The sequence below is a fragment of the Anomaloglossus baeobatrachus genome, chromosome 4, assembly GCF_048569485.1.
Source record: "Anomaloglossus baeobatrachus isolate aAnoBae1 chromosome 4, aAnoBae1.hap1, whole genome shotgun sequence".
NCBI classification, from domain to species: domain Eukaryota; kingdom Metazoa; phylum Chordata; class Amphibia; order Anura; family Aromobatidae; genus Anomaloglossus; species Anomaloglossus baeobatrachus.
The window spans coordinates 418,413,323-418,435,792 of record NC_134356.1 but is presented as its reverse complement, the minus strand read 5'-3'; positions in this window follow the sequence as shown (position 1 = coordinate 418,435,792).

Here is a 22,470-nt window from a genome sequence, read left to right as displayed (position 1 = left end):
CACTACATCTTTGAATGTAAAGCAGGCTTTACACGCTACGATATCGTTAATGTATTATCGTCGGGGTCACGGTGTTTGTGACGCACATCCGGTGACGTTAACGACATCGCAGCATGTGACACGTACGAGCGACCTTAGTCGATCACAAAAGTGGCCAAAATCGTTCGCCACAGAGAGGTCGTCCTGAATCTAAAAATCGTTAATTGCTTAATAGCGATGTTGTTCGTCGTTCCTGCGGCAGCACACATCGATGTGTGTGACACCGCAGGAGCGACGAAAATCTCCTTACCTGCCTCCACCAGCAATGCGGAAGGAAGGAGGTGGGCGGGATATTACGTCTCGCTCATCTCCGCCTCTCCGCTTCTATTGGCCGGCCGCTTAGTGACGTCGCTATGATGCCGAACACACCTCCCCCTTGAGGGAGGGATTGTTCGGCGGTCATAGCGACGTCGCTGCACAGGTATGTGCGTGTGACGCTGCCGTAGTGATAATGTTCACTACGGCAGCGATCACACAATATTGCACGTACGACGGGGGCGGGTGCTATCGCGCTCGACATCGCTAGCCCCTCCGCTTTTATTGGCCGGCCGCTTAGTGACGTCACTATGACGCCGAACACACCTCCCCCTTGAGGGAGGGATTGTTCGGCGGTCATAGCGACGTCGCTGCACAGGTATGTGCGTGTGACGCTGCCGTAGTGATAGTGTTCACTACGGCAGCGATCACACAATATTGCACGTACGACGGGGGCGGGTGCTATCGCGCTTGACATAGCTAGCCGATGCTAGCGATGTCGCAGCGTGTAAGGCCCGCTTAAAGCTGGGTTCACACTAAGCGACAGCGACAACGACGTCGCTGTTACGTCACCATTTTCTGTGACGTAACAGCGACCTTGTAAGTCGCTGTTATGATCGCTGCTTAGCTGTCAAACACAGTGACGCAGCAGCGATCATAACGTCGCTGTGCTACATGTGCAGAGAGCAGGGAGCCGCGCTTAGCGCTGGCTCCTTGCTCTCCTAGGTACAGTACACATCGGGTTAATTAACCCGATGTGTACTGCAGCTACATGTCACAGTGCAGAGAGCAGGGAGCCGCGCGCACTGCTTAGCGCTGGCTCCTTGCTCTCCTTGCTACAGTATACATCGGGTTAATTACCCGATGTGTACTGCAGCCACATGTGCACAGAGCAGGAGCCGGCACTGGCAGCAAGGGCGGAGGCTGGTAACGAAGGTAAATATCAGGTAACCAGGGAAAGGTCTTCCCTTGGTTACCCGATGTTTACGCTGGTTACAGCTTACCGCAGCTGCCAGACGCCGGCTCCTGCTCCATGCTCGCTTCATTTCGTCGCTCTCTCGCTGTCACACACAGCGATGTGTGTGTCACAGCGGGAGAGTGACGACCAAAAAATGAAGCTGGACATTCAGCAACGACCGGCGACCTCACAGCAGGTGAAAATGGTGACGTAGCAGCGACGTCGTTGTCGTTGTCGCTGTGTGTGACACCAGCTTAAGACTACCTTCATTTTATAGACAATCATCTTTGCTATCTCTTACATAATTTTGACTTGCAACTTTTTAGCATCTGATTAATTGTACAGTCTCATCATATTACTGCATTGTTACTGTTTTGCTCCTGTTTGAATTTTTTTTTCTTCTTGTAGACTACAAATTGCAACCTAAAAGCTCAGTGTTTTATTTGGTTGATTTCCAAGTGACAGGTCACTGATTAAATCAAGGAGCAGCCATGAAGAAGATTTTCCAGTAAAAGAGAAACAACATCATCCAGCTCATCGATGTTGGTCTCTTGGAAAGGAAAATTGCCAAACTGCGTGTGTGTTCAATGACAATTGGAATACAAAACAAAGTCCATCCATTCTAAAGCCAAGAGGTGAATTTCCAGAGAAAATATTGGCGTCAACAAGTCGCCTCATCACAAGGACTATTAGTTTTGATACGACAAATACAGCAGTGGAGGTGGCTCGTATGCTTCTTGATAGTGAAAACACAGATGTCCATGCAACCACCGTGCGATGCACATTACACAAGTCTGAAATGGTGGCCTAAAAGAAGATGAAGAAGCCTTGACTTCATTATCATCAGAAGAAGCATAGGCTCGAGTTTGCTAAGAAGTACCAAAAGTGGACAGTAAAACATTGTAAATAGATATGAGATGAAAGTCAATAGACTTGGGTCTGATAGGTGCAAATGGGTCTGAAAGAAACAAGGGAAAAAGGGGCTAATGGATCGAGAAATTGAAGGAACTGTCAAGTTCAGTGGGCAAAGCCTGATGATTTGGGATTGTTTCACAGCCAAAGGCATTGAATACTTTACCAGGATCAATGGTGGTCTCAATGCTGAGCTATTTGTGAGTATCCTACAAGATGAGTACACTCGAGTACTATGAGTATGAGAATGACGACATAGTGTTCCAGCAAATCAACAACTCCAAGCACGCTTCAAGATTGCCAAGGAAATGGTTCAGTGAATGAAGTAGAGGTGCTGGATTAGCCCCCACAGTCCCCAGACCTCAACCCAATCGAACACTTGTGGGTAGAGTTGAAGAAAAAGCTATATACATACTCCAGTGAATCGACCGGTATGCACCAACTCTGGCAATGTGTAGAAGGGACCTGGGATCAGATTTCAGTCGAGACATACTTGGATCTAATCGAGAGCATGCCCAGAAGGATTCTGGTAGTGTTAGGAGCCAAAAGTGGATTTACAAAATACTAGCAAAATAATAAAAATTAAAATTTAGATTTTTAGGAGTAAAACAGTAACAATGCAGTGACATGACAAGAATTTACATAACTAATCAAATGCTAAATACTTGTAAATCAAATTTGTGCATGAGATAGCCAAGTTGATTGTCTATAAAATGAAGGTAGTCTCATGCTCAAAGCTGTAGTGGATGGTGAGATATGGGGGGCCTAAAGAAATACCTATGGTTGTGTAAGATGAAGGGATTGTTTGAAAAAAAACAACACATTTCAGAAAGCATATTAATGCTATTCTTGGTTCAGTAGCCACTAAGGAAGTTAATGAGAACTTCTCATTGGGATTAAGCATGTTAAATTAAAGGTTTGGGCATTTTAGTGCTGCTCTACTGATTCAATAGATGCCTTCATTCAGTGAAGACATTTGTATCCTAGTTGCTGTTTAATCATTATTAGAAGTTTGTCTTCCATAAGCTTTCAGTGCATTGGGTTGGGACTGTGGGTAGGGTCTTCTTCAGCTCTGTCCCAAGCCTTCTGCTGCCTCTGGTGTCTGTATCTTTCTCCACTTCTACATTTTCCAGCAGTGCTGTCCTAGTTGCTGCCGGAGGCTTCAGTAAAATGGCACTGGTTGAGGCACATATGCAAATTGACCTCTTGTATTTCTTCAGTAAAATGGTACAGGTAGAGGCGTATAGTCCTGCCCCAATACACCAAAATCTTAGGACAAACATACTTTTATCAATGATTAAACAACAAACAGGATGCGGATTTATTCACTGAAGGTATTGAATCTTTATGACAACGCCATTATGGTCATTCCTTTATTTTAATATGAATAATTCTGATGACAGGTTCTCTTTAAAATTATACCTTTTTTATCCTATTGATACTGATGCACTGAGTATGGAAGACAGTGAAGTACGTTATTAGTTGCTTCAGTTTGTTATTATTAAGAGCATTGATAGTGGTGCTTCGATGTCAAAAGATACGTGTTCTTCTATATAGAACACTGTTGCATTAATTATATAATTTATTGCTGGTGAGCCTAAAAAGCTAAGAATCTGAAAGTTCATGTGGCAGCATTAAACACACATAAGAAATCAAGTGACATTAAAGAAGCACTTCCATTAAGTTTTTTATTTATTAAATGTGAATATATGCATGTAAAATAGTGTGAGTGTATTAATACACTTATCTACCGCTGTTCTCTCCAGTGCCCAGGGCCGTACTTCTCCCCTACTCACTGACGTCACCACTATTGCGACTAGCTGGCTCACTCTATGCATGAGCCAGAAGTTCCTTTTGTAGTAAAAACCCATTCTTGGATAGTCTGTAGAGTGGTGATATCACTGAGAGGAGAAGAACGGCGATGGACACTAGAGACAGCAGTGGCAGGTGAGTGTATTACCACACTCATATTGCATTACATGCATACATTTAGGTTAAGAAATATTTGGACAGTAACACAAGTTTTGGCATTTTAGCTGTTTACTAAAACATATACAGGATAATGTTATATAATCAATATTGGCTTAAAGTGCAGACTCAGCTTTAGTTTGAACAATCTTAATTGGAGTATGGGTTTAGGAATTACAGTTATTTAATTGTCACATCTAATGGGTGCGACAATCCTGGGCAACTGTAGGCTGCTAAGCATGCCCCCCCAGCCTGAGAATACCAGCCCCCAGCTGTTGGGCATCATCATGGCTGTGTATCAAAAAAATTATTGAAACAATATAAAAAAAGCCGCATGCTGTTCCTCTTATTTTGATACACAGCCAAGATAAGCACATGGCTGGGGGCTGCATCCTGTAGCCGTTTGCTTTATCTGTGCTGGGTAGCATAATATGGGGAGACCCTACACCAAGTGCGTACTAATATGCTAAGGGGCCGACTAGCCAGGGGAAGTAATGCCCTCACGACGAGTCGCTGGCCTCATTAGCATATCATATGGGATCTTTAGAAATGCTTTTTCTAAAGATCCCTTTTTGTATGCTACTAGATACAGGAATGGTTAGGCAGGGATTAGCAATATGCACTCAGAACTGCTCATGGTTGTATTATATATTGCACCTGACAGGTTCCTTTTAAAGCTTATTTAAATTCAAGGTTGTACTGAGGGACTTGCAGTTTCACAAGTGGCAGGTGTCCTAATTCCATTACTCACTGTGACCTGGACTCAGTGAGTGACAGCTCAGACATCATATAGATTCGGGGTCATGTCAATCGTTTTCTCAGTGACAGCTTGGCCATCGCATCGGTGTCAGTGTTGTGAATGACAGTCCATTTGCCCAGTCAGGGCAGGGGTGTGCTGAGTTGCTTCCAGGTGTCTCACGTTCTGAGCTATTAGTTGGCTATTTAGCTAGCTGACTGTGGTCTTACTATTGCAAGTTGTGGCCTTAGCTCGATGGTGTGTGTTCCTTGTTTATATTGCCTTTGTTTTTTTGAACTTTTGCTGCCCAACCTTGGACCTTGCCTTTGACCATCCATTTTGCCTAGCCCCTTTGTCTTGATCCACTACCTTCCTGAAAATCTGACCTCAGACTGTGACCTGATTACTTTTTGTATTATTCCTATGTTAATGACAAGCTGTCTTGGTATCTGATACTGGACCTCTTGACTCCCCTGCCTCAAATATCAGTGGGTAGTGACTCAGCGTCACATTCTGCCTCATGGGTTGCCCATAAGTAGTGACTCGGCATCTTAGCAGGCTAGTAGAGTTTACCTAGCTAGTACTGAGGAATACTGAGGACAATCAAGGGATATTTGTCTGCAGGCATGCCCCTGCCCAAATAGGTGTGACATAACAATAACTCAGTCTCTTGTTGTGCTTTGATAAGAATATTCCAACATAGAAGCCAAAATACTCGACACCTTTGACCCTTAGAAAATGTATTTAGGCTGACAAGTCATATTCACTGACCTAATGTTATTTTCTTTTTCCTTTTTCTACCTTTTTCTTCAGAACCTTGTCCCTTACTTAAGTATCTCCCACGCTCCATTCACTCAATATATCTTCATATCTGTGCATATACAGATACTTCCCCCCCCCTTCCCCTCCCCTACCTCTCCCCACCCCCCTCCCCCCCCCTTCCCCTCCCCTACCTCTCCCCACCCCCTCCCCCCCCCCCTTCCCCCACCTCCTCTCTTGGGACTCCCTTTGGGATATAACTTGTACTATATATGTGTGTCTGTGCTGTGGGTCATCCACTAGGCGCACTCACATATATTGCGCTTTCCTCCATATAATACTATGAATGTTCGTGCTGTATCTGTGGCAGTCCTATTATGACTCAAGTTTAACAGTGTGTCTTTTTATTTGTCTAGTTAAAATGGATCCATTACTATTTTTGAGCCACTTCACTCCCATTCCAGGCCTTGTTGAGGAATGAACTGGATTTTCATGGCAATTTTGCCTTCTAAATGAGCTTGATGCATCTGGACCTATGACGCAATCATACAGCGTTCGTATATTTCTGTATATGCACTGTTATGTGATTATCTATGTTTCCTCTTTGATTGCTATGTGCCCTGTGCAGACATCTGCTCTCTCTACTTTTCTCCTTCTAATACCTTGTTCTTTACTATCTCTACCTTTTCACGATCCCCTTTAAAATCTTGTAAAGAAGGTACATACCTCCCGTTTATATAGTCCATAGGCGATCGCGATATGATTAAGTTCTGATTGAACTATATCTAGCTTACCGGCCGAGAAGGGCTATTCTTCTTTGGATGGGAGGTACTAGTGACGTGTCACTAGTGTATTGCCTGCCTTCCTGGGCGCGTCTGTGGTGGCGTCCTTAGCAGCGGAGAACCGGAAGTACTAGTGACGTCACCGGAAGTTTTCTTCCATCCGGCCTCCGCTGCCGACGCTGAACCACAGCGTGACCCGTAGCAGTGTGGTGCACTGTGACGCGCCGCGGAAGGGGCGGTTTTGTGGCAATTAGGGTCCCTTTATAACCCTTGTACTGTGCACCTATTTTATCTGTCCCCCGACGAAGCACATCAGGCGAAACACGTGTTGGGACGCCGGTCCCCACGTGTATACCCGGGTCGTATTTGGTGATCTGCCAGCTTGGTAAGCCATCTTGCCTTTGTTATGCCATGCATTGAGACTTTTTCATCTCTTTTCTGGCAAATCTTTGCACTTGCATTTGGGCAATCAGCTGCCTATTTAGGCACTTGGGCGGATCACTTTGAGATCTAGTATCCTCTCCTGGGTCACGTGGGGTTTCTTTCCCTCCATCACTTTTCATGTCTCGGTTTTTCATTGTGATCATTAATTGTTATACCCTATGAATATATTAAAAATAAAATGTTTGTACATTTTAATTACGTCTAGTTCTTGGGTGTCTTCTATACTGGTAAATTTAAAGACTCTTTAATTTAAGATATCCGTTAATCCGAGTTGTTACCTACTATATGTAACCTATGGTTCCTATATGTTTCATATACAGATACTGCCTGATGACCAGCTCATGGGGCTTTATATGTACTACCTTATTTATTATAAATAAATGCTGCAGTTTTTTCTGCAAACAAAACTGCAACCAAAACTGCACCTTGTCACAGAGAGCCTGGAAATGTAAAGAAAAATATTGTAATGATGGTGCGGTTTTGACGCAATTTTGTTAATGCGTTTTTTTAAAGGAGAAAGAAAATACAATAGGATAGGATAACTGATAGATAGCTAGAATAGATAGATAGAAGAAAATAGATAGAAAGGATAGATAGATAGATAACATATAGAATACATAGAAAGAAAGAGCATATAGAATAGATAATAAGAAAGAACAGATAGAATAGAAAGAAATAATAGAATAGCTCAACAGATGGATAGTTACTGTAGCTTGGTCAGCTGTTTTTTATTATTTTTTTATATAAAAATTGATGTGGGCCCCCCCCATTTTTCATATCAGCACAGGAACAGCAGCAGCTGCAGGCTGCAACCCTCAGCTGTCTACTGTAACTTGGCTAGTTAAAAAAAAAATAGAGGGGATCCCACGCTTTTTTTTTTTTCAATTTTTTGATTTTCTTTTTTTTTTAAATTATGTGGGACCCCCCCCATTTTTCTAAAACCAGCCAACATACAGCAGACAACTGGGCGCTGATATTATTAGGGTGAAAAGGGCCATCGTTATTTGGCCCTTTCCAGCCTAACAATAACACCTCATAGTTTCCCCAGAAGTGGCGCATCCATAAGATGCGCCAATTCTGGCACTGGACCCAGCTCTTTCCAATTGCCCTGGTGCAGTGGCAATCGGGGTAATAAGGAGTTAATAGCAGCCCATAGCTGCCACTAAGCCCTAGATTAGTGATGGTAGTTATCTATGAGACCTTGCCCCATCACTAATCTGTAAGTGAAAGTAAATAAACACAAACACCCTAAAAATCCTTTATTTGGAATAAAATACAAAACGCCCCCCTTTTTCACCACTTTATTAACCCGCAAACAACTCTGCAGGTCCGAAGTAATCCACACAAGGTCCCACGGCGATTCAGCTTTGCTACATCCCTGTCCTGTCACATCGATCGCCCTAGAACATGACTGCCCGATGTGACTGCAGACACAGCCATGTAATCAGGATGAACTTGAGTGAACCCCTGATGTCACAGTTGTGGGACCCGCCATACCATGTGTGTCACAGTAATGACTTCACAGGTTCACCATTGTGAGGTTCAGGCCGTGGCTAAAGTGAGCCTTGCGATCAGTGGTGATGTCACTCAGGTGAGTGCTCCACCTGCGGCTCATTTCAGTCATGGCCTGATTTGCAGTCACAGGTGGAATACTTCAGCTGTGACCTGAAATCATCTGAGTGACGGCACCGCTGTAAACCGGTGGTTGTGATTGGTTGCAGTCAGACAACTGTCACTCAGTGTGGGGGCGTTTCTGACTGCAACCAATCACAGACGGGGAAAGCAGTGAATATGTATGAGCCCAATGAGCGGCCGGCTCGCGCAGAACAAAGAGTTGCCGCTGGAGCAGTGTGACAGCCACTCCGCCCAGTGATCGGTGAGTATGAAGCGTTTGGAGAGAGAGAGAGCGAGACCGACACTCCAAAATTATTCCAGCATTGATCTTGTAATTCTGGAACTAAGTATGTGAGCTGCGTTTTTGCTGTCAAAACCACGGGTAAAATGTATGCAAAACGCAAACAATTTGTAACCATGGGTTTTTCAACTCCTTATTGATTTTAATGGATGACAAAAGTTGACAAAAACGCAAAAATAAACATGCTGCTTCTTTTTTGTTACAAAATTTTGTCAAAAAAATTAATGACAGATAAACTGCAATGTGCGCACAGCAAATCTGACTTCTCATAGACTTTGCTGGGAAGTCAAATGTGAGAAAGTTCTGTCAACAAAACTGCACCAAAAAACGCGACAAAAACTGCAGCGTGCGCATATAGTCTTAGAATTGACTGGACAATATAGGACAAATACTTTTACCCTCTTGTGTCTCCCCTATTCCCTTATAGATTTTTGACTAAAGGCCGCTTTACACGCTGCAACATCAATCAAGCGATCTCGTTGGGGTCATGGAATTTGTGACGCACATCCGGCCGCTTTAGTGATGTCTTTGCGTGTGACACCTATGAGCGATTTGAATCTTCGCAAAAATGGTCAAAATCGCTCATTGGTGACATGCCCCCCTATTCTCGAATATCGCTGCTGCTCGGTGTATGAAGTAGTTCGTCGCTCCTGTGGCCCCACGCATCGCTATGTGTGACACTGCAGGAACGAGGAACCTCACCTTACCTGCGGCCTGCTGCAATGAGGAAGGAAGGAGGTGGTCGGGATGTTACGTCCCGCTCATCTCCGCCCCTCCTTTTCTATTGGGCGGCGGTTCGGTGACGCTGCTGTGACGCTGACCGAACTGCCCCCTTAGAAAGGAGGTGGTTCGCCGGGCACAGCGACGTCGCAGAGCAGGTATGTGCGTGTGACGCTGACGTAGCGATAATGTTCGCTACGGCAGCGATCACACGATATCCCATGTACGATGGGGGCGGGTGCTTTAGCGCTCGACATCGCTAGCAAATGCTAGCGATGTCGTAGCGTGTAAAGTGGCATTTAGGAGCAGGGCCTTCACTCCATGTTTGTATTCCTGGATCATGTTACTCTGTAATTTCTGCCATTTTTTACATGTACCCTCTAAACTGTGAAATTCTTCAGCATATGTTAGCGCTATAGAAATAAAATGATTATTATATTCTTATTGTTTCTTCTGTTCTTTTACGATCTATATTGTCCTCCAAGTGTTAATTTATTTCTAAGTAACAAACCAATTACAGAGTTAAGTAAAAAGAACAGAATTATAATAGAAAGTAATACGCCTTAGAAGAAAGTATAGATCGAGAAAGAACTGGATTGATAGAGTAACGACGTGGGGTGGGGATGGCTCATATTTCTCCCGTGATGCGGCTCCTAGAATAGCAGATGATGTGTGTGGTCACTGTGCAGGATGCCTGAGACTCACGTCTGGAGCACTGACACTGCCTGTTTGCCGCCCCTCCTCACATATCTCCCTCCCTACTACGGGTGCAGAGTCACTGTCAAACTACGGTACAACCTCTTTAATGACGTTGCCGCCGTACCATCATAATTGTAATTATAGAAGGCTTCCCCTTCACATTAGCTTCTTAGAGCTTCAGTCAAGTGACCTCAATTTCTGTCGTAATGGTTTTTTATAGTCTTGAACACTGTAAATGTGCTTACATAGCTGTATGTATATAAATATTTTTCAAATCTCTATTTTTATATAGCGCTAACATATTCCACAGTGCTTTACATATATCAGGAACACTATCCCCATTGGGGCTCACAAACTAAAGTCCCTATCAGTATGTCTTTGAAGTGTGGGAGGAAACCGGAGAACCAAGAGGAAACCCACGCAAACACGGGGAGAACATACAAACTCCTTGCAGATGTTGTCCTTGGTGGGATTTGAACCTAGGACCCCAGCAAGACTGCAGTGCTAACCACTGAGCCACCGTGCTGTCCGTATATAGTGTTTTCCCAATATCCCCTCATAAATGTCCTGTCCTGGATAGCTAATCCATGGCTGAAGGCTACACAGTGACAGGAGAACCCTTTATTTCCACGTGGCTTGCCCAAATGTCCAATCTCAGTTAATGAGATTGATGAGACAACTCCAGAGAAGGCAGATATCACAGACACATTGTCTTTAGTGTGAAACTTTATTTTCTGCAGTACAGACTGAAAGCGTTCCGTTTACAATTTTTCCACTAGTCCCCACATGCATCCTAATAAAGCGCTATACTCAAAAATGTGTCTAAATCAACATGTAAACTAATAAAATGGCCCATTAATCACTAATAAAGTGGAAGGTCGATGATTTCACTGAGGGGGAATGTGATAAAAGAGATCTGTCTTGGATGCTTAAACATCAGTTCTGGTCATAAATTGTGCTAATGGTAAACACAAATGTTTGGAGACTAGAAAAGCACAGTAAAAGAAAGGCTCTGAAACAATGGAAAATAAGTAGAACAAGATGACTTTCGTGCAAATCTTTTTTTATTTGCTGGAGAACCATGCAGTGCTGGGATAGGAAATATGGGGGACAGATTACGTAATTGGCTGCCCCTGCAGCGATCGAACCGCTCGGATCCGGGGGTTGCTGCTGCTGTGGCTCGAGGGTCTCTGGACCCGGGGGCTCGCGGCCACTCTCAAATTAAAAGGGGGCTATTTACAGGGGAGAGAGCGTTTGTGACGCCACCCATGGTTGGCGGTATGGGGAGTACCGCCGCTGCCAATGGGAGTACCCAGGGAAGATGGAGTGGGGCAGCCAGATGACGTTCCCTCCATGGGTAGGAAAGGCCCCGTGACTATGGATAGCCGGGATCGCTGATGCAGGGGAGCGCAGGGCTAATGGAAAGCAGGTCAGGACCATGTAGTCACTCAGGCAATATCGGTCATGAATAGCAGACTCTGACAACAAGGTAAACCAAGCCTCTGGGTGTCGCTGCCCTCTTGGGGGAGCCCGTCCGGGTATCCGTCCCTTACAGTACTGCCGGGTGGTCCGGAGCCTGTCTCCATGCACAAATTAGAAGTGTTCTGGTGGCTCGTTGGCTTAAAGTTGTTCGGGCCCCACTCCCTACTTGTTGGTAGTGGAGCTGTGCTCTCAAGGGCTCACGCTTGGGATTTCTGTGGGCTGCGTGGGTTGGAAAGCCCTATCCCCCTCGTTGTGCTAGTGCCCCTAATCTCTGAGCTTCTTGGGGACAGTCCATAAAGTCACTATCCTCCGCAGAATAATTGCCGGGTTGCCTGAAGCTACTCCCCGACCTAGGGTCCAGTACTCCGCCGTGCTTTCGGTCCTGGACCAGTTATTAGACTCGAGCTGCTGACCGTCCTCCAAGACCGGTCTAGGCAATCAGCCTCAATACCCTGCGACCGGGTCTCTGACACCTCCATTCCCAGACCACCATCTGCGACCCAACTTGTAACCCCCTGGGAGCCACACACTCCCAGCTTCTCACTACTCGATGGCTACTACTCTTCTCTAATTCCTCTCCCTTTGCTCCCCTGGAGCCGACTACTCTGTCACCTCCCACCAGTCTGCCTACCCCTAGGTGGGTGGCCCTATTCCAGCTAGGCAGCCCACTGGTGTGTCTGACAGGATGTGGTGTGAAGTGTGATTAGGATTTGGATGCGGATGGAGGCAGTACTATAGGTTGGGAACCCAGAACCATGGGAAGTTGAATCCTGCACTAAGAGGTAAAGAGCGTGCAGTACCCTGTGACACCCTGACAAGTCCAGGGGCGTCACATAATTATACCTTGATTTTTTCCCAGCATAATGGGAAGTTATATGGTTATTTCCAAAATGACAGTGTGGTCTTATAACAATGAACATTTTATAGTTATTCATTTGTGCCAATATAACTCATTGTTAAATCTGCCCTGGTTTGCACGTATCACTCATGTAAAGAAGCCCTTTCAAGCTCTATTTACCCTCCAGTTACCATTGGATTCATCATCCTGTAGTTCCACTGCTCCTGGTTGATCATGACTCTCACAACTGACTTTCAGCATGGGTCTGCTAACCCTCCCTATGTTTAGAATGCAGGCTGTTCTTGTATATACTGTCTGGTGCTGCACAGTAGCTGGTCAGCCCGATTATATCTTCTGCCATCTTTAGATGCATATATGTTTTTACATCATTGATCTATTAGCTGGTTTATAGAAGAGATCAACAGTTATGCACTCTCTTCTACTTGCAGAATGGAACTTGTAATACCTAGACCCTGCAGAGCTGACACAAGCAGGGCTGAGCTGTCTTAAATGTCTGCTGTTAACAGATCATTCACAACACTCTACAAATGCTGCTCTGGTGATGCACATGGTAGAAGATAATCCTGTGGCATATGAAAAATCAAAGCGACATTTGTAGTTTTGCATAATTGATCTGTCAGAAGCAGACATAAAACATAGCTCATCATTGCTTGAGAGGTTTTAAGAGAATGAGATAGAATGCCATACCTGGTATAATTAAAACTTATTGACCCATCCTTGTCATGTGTTAGTACGGACTGCAAATTGAAAATGTATAGCTCCCAACACCTATGTGTGAACTCATAAGAGTTGTATCACACATACCTCAGTCAGTGTATACGTGAAGAAATAGATCTCTTTCTTGCTGAAGATAAGAGGGGTGGATTATCTCCAGGTTCATACTACTCAATGTTTGTTTTCCAGTTGAGTGCAGTCATTCTATGTGAAAGCTATAAATCTGTCAGACTGACATAGAAGGGAGTTAAAACTAGAGATATCCTCATCAAGCAAAACATTGGTCTTCACATTTGAGAGCCATGTTCTGGTCTCTGACTGAGATATGTGTGATACAGCTCTTGTGAGATGAAACACCATTTAACTACAGTCTGCAGCTCATACCGACACATGACTAAGACCTGCAGAAGTTTAAATGATATCAGGAAGGCCTTTTTTTCTCATTATTGGAGAATTCCTTTGTGTCGCTCTGCAGGGCTTAGTTATTATAAGTTACTTTATACAGGCAGAGCAGAACAGAAAGCAAGATATTTAAAATTGAATCATTGTTTTTTTTTATAAAGCAAAAGAACATATGAAGAAAAAAAAATGGAATATACATTATCTCATTAACGAAATCCACTTCTTTCTCCTCCTGGACTGATCTTTTTGTTTGTAAACATATGTATTCAGTGAAGGCAGATTTTTACATTACTCAGATAGGAGATGACAGTTGCTGCTGATAATATTCTGTAAATACCGATAGTTGACTAAAATGATAAGGGGTCCTCCTCAAAAGACAGAAAAACCTACAGAAACAATACTATAAATGATAATAAATCTTTATTTATAAAGAAAATACATAGTAAAAACAAATAAAGTGACGATGTCAGGCAAAAGACTAATCCACAAGGTAAGCCCAAATCTCAGTGTCAGATTGCCATCAAGCACTTAAATAACAAATATTGATAATATGTATCCTCAAAGGAAAAAAACTGTTTCTAAAGAAAATTCTATAGTGAAGAAAATCTTAGTGGCTATCTGCACAAAAAGGGAAATGCAGCCTAACATATGAAGGATACAGTATTTAACAAATATAAAAAAGAAGAATATTTAGAAGAAACAAAGATATTTAGAACCAGCAACATACAGCTTAGCACTATTGTGTTGAAAAAGTGTCTTTTTGTCCACTCTGCAGAAATGGCTGTACCACTGGTTCCACGGTTATTTCATTCTGTAATGGAAGTGAAATTCCACAATACATATCAAGCCTAAAGCAACAATTAGTGTCTGCACAAACCATTGACGTTAGCAATTCATTGGGCTACGAGCCATATGCCCAGCTACAGGTGTCCACTGACTTCAGGCTACCATTTTCAAAGGCTTTCATGGTGCAGAGCAGGACAGCAATGGAAGCTAGAATGGAAGTCTATCATCTTCAGACATGGGTCCAGCTTTTGTCTTGAACACAAGGATTGCCTAAGATTGGTCTGTAGATCACATGGGAAACATCATCAAGTGGCCTACTGTCATGGGTGTGTCCCACTCTGTGAAGACCGCTGGTGAGTCTGTGACCAGAGGGTAACAACACCTTTTTGTTCGCAGGTCTACAACTGGCATTTGAATGTATCTACTTTCTTTAAGTACTGCAGGGGTTATGACTCTTTCCTAGATGGCTGTTCTTTGGCTAGAGTAGAAAGCCGTTGGATCTATCGGTTAGGTACACTCAGTCCACAGGGATTAAATGAGACCTTAGGGTTTGGGGCGTTTTTGTAAGGTAGATGTAGAGATGTCAATAAGAGCAATTCATGAATTGTAGCATATTTTTGTGCTTCCGTTGTCAATTCCTTTTTTAATTATGATTTTAATTTGTGTTTGGGTATGGATATAAGTGTGTTTAGGGTGTTTTTAATTAATATTTATGTGATTCCTTACTTATATGACTGTCTTTTTCATTATAGAAACTGTATTTTCATCTGAAATTGTCGGTGTTGATGGAAATCCACCTCCAATATCCTGAAGATTTCCTTTGTGTGCAATATGTTCATTTACAATAAGTGAGGCTAGGATAAATAAGTCTGCTATTTGGATTTTAATGTATAATTGGAAATTTTGGGTTATTTATATCATAATAAAGTTGATGAGGAACATTTCGTATAGTAGTATTCAATATTTGCTGTAGTAAGCGTTAGGAAACTAATGATGAAATTGATGGGATGGTTATTATAATGTTAAAATCATATTTGTATTTTCCTATGTTTAGCCAGTTTATGAAGAATAGTCATTATGGGTAGGAATTTCATGCATTTTATGCGCCGTAACACGGCGGACCTGCTATTCAAATGCTGTGCGCTTGCGTGGTCTGTAGCCTCCCGGAACTGAAATGCCGGGCGCAGTAAGTGGAGCGGCTTTGCGTGTTGGTCACTTCCGGGTGCCTGACACGCAAGCTGCGTTCCACGGTCGCCCGACAGGAAGTTACGTTACATCAAGGGAGGAACATGACTGACGCAAGCGCCGTGAACGCAGCTGATTGGATGTCCGCCGATATTTAATCTTGGCGCTTTTTCCAGCCCGACATGCCCCCGTTGAAGCGGGAAGCGAAACGTACGTCGGGGTAAGAGGTTGGCAGCTCTTTATCACAGTATTCCCAGGTAATTGCTTTGCTTTTGTACGGTGGTTTTTGGGCTCATATTTTGCCGGTTTCGGCGTCTGCTAGTACACGATATTCTCTCCCTTAGGGGAGTGGTTCTGCAGGCGCCGGCTGACTTATTTGCCTTACTATTTATATATTGGTCCTTCGTATTTGTGGGACTGTAGCGCCATCTATGGACGCATTGAGGCAAAAACCACCATCCATTTGCAACTGGGTTATGTGACACGGTATTCAGACCCATGTAGCGATATAGTGACTCATATACATTTATTTTTATATGCAATAGTATATTATGCTGCTGGATGTCTAGTTGTTGGTGGTCAGCCCACTAATTATTCCTGGTGGTAAATTAGTTGAGGTTTAGAACCCTTTATACTGACATCATAGGGCATTATAAATTGCAGTTTTGTACAGCACTAGTCACTTTGTATAGTGGATCGGATATATGTGCAATATTATTATGCTGCTAATCTGTGTCTGTTTGTTGCATACATCTTTTTATGTTTGTGTGAGTGTATATTGAATAAAGTTTATATGGAACATATTCAGGACTCTTTGCTCCTCTTTGAAAAAATGAGTTCACATAGTTTTTTCAATTGTTAATATAATTGTATAATGGGAGTGTCCACAATTATTAGGACCGGCCTTGTGTTAATTTCTTTGTAGCCTGAATCTAAGGTGCAGCTCTTTTGTGACCACTCCTTTTCACTATAAAAAGTCACATGCCTTACCATCTGATGCTGGTTATAGAATCTTCATTCTTCACTGACTTCACGCCACCATTCTCAAAGGCTATCATGGTGCAGAGAAGGACAGTAGTAGAAGCTAGAATGGAGGTCTATCATCTTCAGATATGGGTCCATCTGGACACAATGATAGATTGATCTGTAGATCACATGGGCAACATCATGAAGAGGCCTGAATCTCAGGTCCAGCTCTTTTGTGACCAGTCCCCGTTGCTATAAAAAGTCACATGTCTTACCATCTGATGCTAATTATAGAATCTTCATTCTTATGCTGACCACTTTGGAAGGAGCTAGTCTCTGAAGGAAGCTGAAGAGTAATGACAATTGCATCTTTCATGTTTAGCTACATTGGAGGAACTTGGAGTGTTTTCCTTCTGAGATTATTTTCCCCTGTCTGTCTCCCTTCCCTTGTGTTGTATTATTGCTCTCACTGGCCTTCTCACTAGCCAGGGTGAGTTCAGGGCAAGCGAGGGCCTAGGCCATGACCAGTGACAGGAGGAAGGACCCAAATAGGGACATTAGGGAGATCAGGGATCAGCCTCAGATGAGTGGCAGGAGGTGACACCATTCCCCTCTTCCTGGTACAGGCACCCACCATTGTATCGTGTTCCTTTTGTACCCTGTCTGTTGTGGCACGCTCGCCGTGAGTTCCCTTATGCCTGGCGGAACCCGGCAGTCACTGCATGATACCTACACAATGGAATGTCACAACAGTCCTACCCCTAGGAATATGTTGTGTATTGACATAATGCACAGTATCAGGACCCTTCTAGTCTTCATTCCAGGTACTTGAGCAGCTAATTGTTACATTGATTTGGTTGTGAACAGTGGCATGGCTATTTCTCTAAAGGGTCCCAGGAACCATTCTTTAACATGACAATGCAAAAACTCATGTTGCTCTATGAGTATCGTGCATTGTCTAAACATGCTACCATGGCTTGCAGTGTCTCTGAACTTGTCTCTTATCAAGCACATCTGGGAAATCATTGGTCAGTAATTTCAAAGGGAGCTGCCAGCAGGGAATCTTGATGAATTGTTTGCCCAAGTGCATTCAGCATGGCAGAACATTCCTAAGGCAACCATTAATACCCTCATTAATACCATGCCAAGAAGTGTGAGTGGATTTCTGTGCCTGGTGCTCATACTTAATATTGAATATACAGACTCCAGTATTGCGTAAGTTATTCCCTGTCCCATGGATATGGGACAACCTTTAAACTTGAGAACACCTCTTTAAGATATGAGGTAATTAGAAATTATTACTAAAGTTCAGTATCAATGGAGAAAATAATTGTTGGAGTGGTTAATTGCAGGGGTTTTGGCAAAAAATGTTTGACTTTTATTTAAGTGGTTTATTTACTTTCCAAAAAACAACCACTGTAACCAGATGTTGGCTGTAAGTCAATGGGGAAATACTAAATGTGCTAAAATTTCTTATTTTTTTCTTTGCCATATTTTCCAACATTTTGCGCATTTTGAAGCATTCTGGAAAGAGTATAGTTATTACATGTGTTTTCCCATAGTTTTCTTTGCAGGAGAAAAAAATACGTGTGTATATAGGCTATCCACAAAATAAATGATGCTTATAAAAGAAATGGGCACAACAATGATGTAACTTATTTTACCATTAAAAAAAAAACCAAAAACATCAAAGGAAAACAAAGTGAGTTCAAGGTGCTCACCACACATCTGGCACTCATCACACATCTGGGGCTCACCACACATCTGGGGCTCACCACACATCTGGTGCTCACTAGACATCTGGGGCTCACCAGACATCTGGGGTTCACCATACATGTGGTGCTCACTACACATCTGGGGCTCACGAGACATCTGAGGCTCACCACACATCTCGTGCTCACTACATATCTGGGGCACACCAGACATATGGGGCTCACCACACATTTGGGGCTCACCACACATCTGGGGCTCACCACACATTTGGTGCTCACCACACATCTGGGGCTCACCATACATCTGGGTTTCACCACATATCTGGGGCTCACCACACATCTGGTGCTCACCACACATCTGGTGCTCACTACATATCTGGGGCTCACCAGGCATTTTTGGCTCACCACACATTTGGTGCTCACCACACATCTGGTGCTCACCACACATCGGGGGCTCACCACACATCTGGGGCTCACCACACATCGGGGGCTCACCACACTTCTGGTGCTCGCTACATATCTGGGGCTCACCACACATCTGGGGCTCACCACACATCTGGGGCTCACCACACATCTGGGGCTCACCACACTTCTGGTGCTCACCACAATCTTGGGCACACCACGCTTCCCGACTGTATTGTCATTGACTGTCCATAATTTTACTGAGAATGAAAAACCCTTTGGTCAAGTAAAAAGAGATGTTCTATAAAAGACAGCCATCATTCCATTAGTCTGTAATGCTTTCATCCCAGCTAGAACTGTCTTCAGGTTCTGTGTCTGAGACAGGGAATTTTCTCAGACAGGGAACCGATCACAGCTCAGCTACCCAATGATATAGGAATGTAAACATGAATCATATGATTAATCCTCTGCTAACTTTCTTCTTTTTCTGTGTTCACTGGCTTTCTCTATAATGTGTCTCTATAGCAGCTTTACAATGATTCACAATGTGTGGATAGTTAAGCCATAGGGTTTACTTGTGTCATTATTTTTTGGATTGCACAGTGCTCCATTCAATCCAGTCATAAAGAATGATTTATAGTGCTAGGCACATGCCGCCTTCCTCACATCATTTCAGTGTCACAATGGACTGACCCTTTCACACATGAAACTAGTCATTCATGATGTCACTTTAGCCCCGGGAGGGTCAGACCTTTATACTCATTAAATATATCTGTGTCGATAGGTCACTCAGCTCATATTACATTGGGAGGAAAGTGCCAGGAAAATACTTCATGGACTTGAAAAGAGTGAGTAACTATAATAGTGCCTCCTTTATAAATAAAATAACATTTTCTCCTATGATATAAATACAGTATAATAACTGGTGACATCTGGGTGTACTGAGAGGAACTTTGACCCCTCCAATGGTTGTCCTCCAATGATACAGATACAGCATAATAACTAGAGATCGAGTTCGGTTCGTTGAACGGTGCCCCATTCGACGAACCGTTCGACGAACCTCTCGAACCCCATTGAAAACAATGGGAGTCAATCCCAAAAACACCTGGAAAACACCCTCAAAGTTGTCCAAAAGGTGCCAAACAACTCCCAAGACAACACAAACACATGGGAAAGTGACAAGGACAAATACCCATGCGAAAACTAAACAGCTGGACGAGGAAAAAGAGGAGGAGACACAGATATAGGCATGGCATGCCCTTCTAAAGTCATGAAAAACACAGCAAGGGGACTCCAAGTGGACTCTCCCTTTTTTCCAAAAATTGGGCCACACAGACACCCTATCAGTGGCAGCACTTCTGCCCTAGTTGCAAACAGGATGTTTTGATTTGCATCAAGCACATTCCAAAATACGCCAGCTTTAACTGTCCCCAGGATGACACCGGGGTAGGTAGCAAAGTCCTTGCTGAACCATGACTTGGTCATCTTGGCTCATTTTAAAAACACAGCAAGGGTTACTCCAAGCGGAGTCTCCCTTTTTTCCAAAAATTGGGCCACAGACACCACTTCAGTGGCAGCACTTGTGCCCCAGTTGCAAACAGGATGTTTTGATTTGCATCAAGCACATTACAAAATACGCCAGCCTTAGCTGTCGCCTAGATGACACCGGGGAAGGTCTAGCAAAGTCTTTGCTGATCCCAGATCTGTTCATCTTAGATCATTTTTAAATACAACGCAAGGGTTACTCCAAGCAGAGTCTCCCTTTTATCCAAAAATTGGGCCACACAGACACCCCTTCAGTGGCAGCACTTGTGCCCCAGTTGCAAACTTGACAGGTAGATTTGCATCAAGCACATTCAAAAATACGCAAGCCTCAACTGACCCCAGGATGACACCGGGGTGGGTAGCAAAGTCTTTGCTGAACCAAGACTTGGTCATCTTGGCTCATTTTTAAAAACACACACCAAGGGTTACTCCAAGCGGAGTCTCCCTTTTTTCCAAAAATTGGGCCACAGACACCACTTCAGTGGCAGCACTTGTGCCCCAGTTGCAAACAGGATGTTTTGATTTGCATCAAGCACATTACAAAATACGCCAATGTAGCACCCCAGGGTTGCCACAGTAACAACACAAAGGGTTAACTCCCCACACACAACACCAACACCTCCAGGCCAGAAGGGGGAGACCAAGCTGCTTCCCTGCATATTCTGGTGTGGACAGGAAGTGGTCAGTTTTCAGTTCAGTTTCAGTTTGTCAGTTCAGTGCAGAGAACTGAGGAGAAAGGATCTGCAGGTTGGAAGCTGTCTCTAGCTCACCTCAGGACCAATTCCAGGCCTAAGCCGAGGGTCTGAGGAAAGGAGACAGATTACACAGAGGATCATACCTGGGGGACAGAGTATTGCTGAACTCACCCCAGTGGAGTGCACAGAACGGATCCGTATCCGAGGCTGAGCAGATTACACACAGCACAGCTAACACTGGAGAAGTGAAGATTCCAGATTCTTCACCTGTACCACAGATACAGCAACAAACAGGAGAGTTCAGGAACATACAAGTAAGGACTCGAGTTGCCTGTCTGGTCGGTACCCGGGAGGAACAGGACTGGCTGCCTAGTTTATACAGCAGCAGGGTCACACAAGCACAGTGCAGGAAAAGGGAGCCAAAACGACCCGGCTGGGTGGGAGGAACCCCTCACCCCTCACAGACTCCGTGGACAGTACTCTGCTGAATACCATCATCAGTAAAGGACAAAGAAACTGCAAAACTGTGAGTCTGCTTGTTTATTGTGCTCGTATCTTGCACCTCCCCATAGACTACTATCACACTGCCCCAGGGAGAAGGCTCTACCTGTAGGGAGCCGTCCCATCTCAAGCTGCTATCCATCACCCCGGAGGTTCTGCAGCAGCGGTGGTCATCTCTGATCACATTCCACGGATGGCGTCACGAACATAACCCCCCTTTTTATTGTGGAACCAGGGATCACAGACTGGGCCACGACACCGTGATCCCCTTTCCAGAAGCGACCCCTTGGCCCGGTTCTGGGTATCCCCTTAACCCCTGGCGACACAACTTTGGCATCACGAACAGGATGCGGACTAGACCCGGCTGCAAGCCGGGTGACGTGCGCCTGTAAAGACTTATTGCATCGCATAAAAGACTTTCACTGTGAATTGTTGCAACAAAGAACAGACTTTAAACTTTGCAAAGATATCTGGAAAATCCAAAAACATTGTTGGTAAAATTTTCCAGGCGCCATCTTTGATCACACCATTAGCTGCTATGCGCGGAAGAACAGCGCACCTAAACCAGAACTCCGCCCACCGCTTGCAGAGGAGGTGCGCTCTGTGCTGCGATCCAAACAGGGACGCAGGAAAGTGCTCCAGGTTTGCGTTGAAGAAGACTGGTGAAATTAACCAAGGGGGCGCAAAGATGTCACAGCAGGGAGATGCTGTTGTACCCGGCGGTGCAGCGGCACCTATCATGCCGTTCCTGATGCCGTACACCCCGTGGGCAGTGTGGTTGCCGCAGTACTCAGGTGAGCCCAACACCCTTAATGACTTTATTGGAAAGCTAAAAATCTACTACAGCATGTACCCCCTGACAGAAGCCCAGAGTGTTGGTATGCTTATGGGACAGTTAACTGGCAATGCCCAGCGAGAGGTTACGTCCTGGTCGGATGATGCAAAAGACACTGTAGAGCACATAATAGCTGGACTTAAAGCAGCTTTTGAATCCACTGCTGGCAGCTGGGCTAAAATGAGGTTCTTTGGATGCA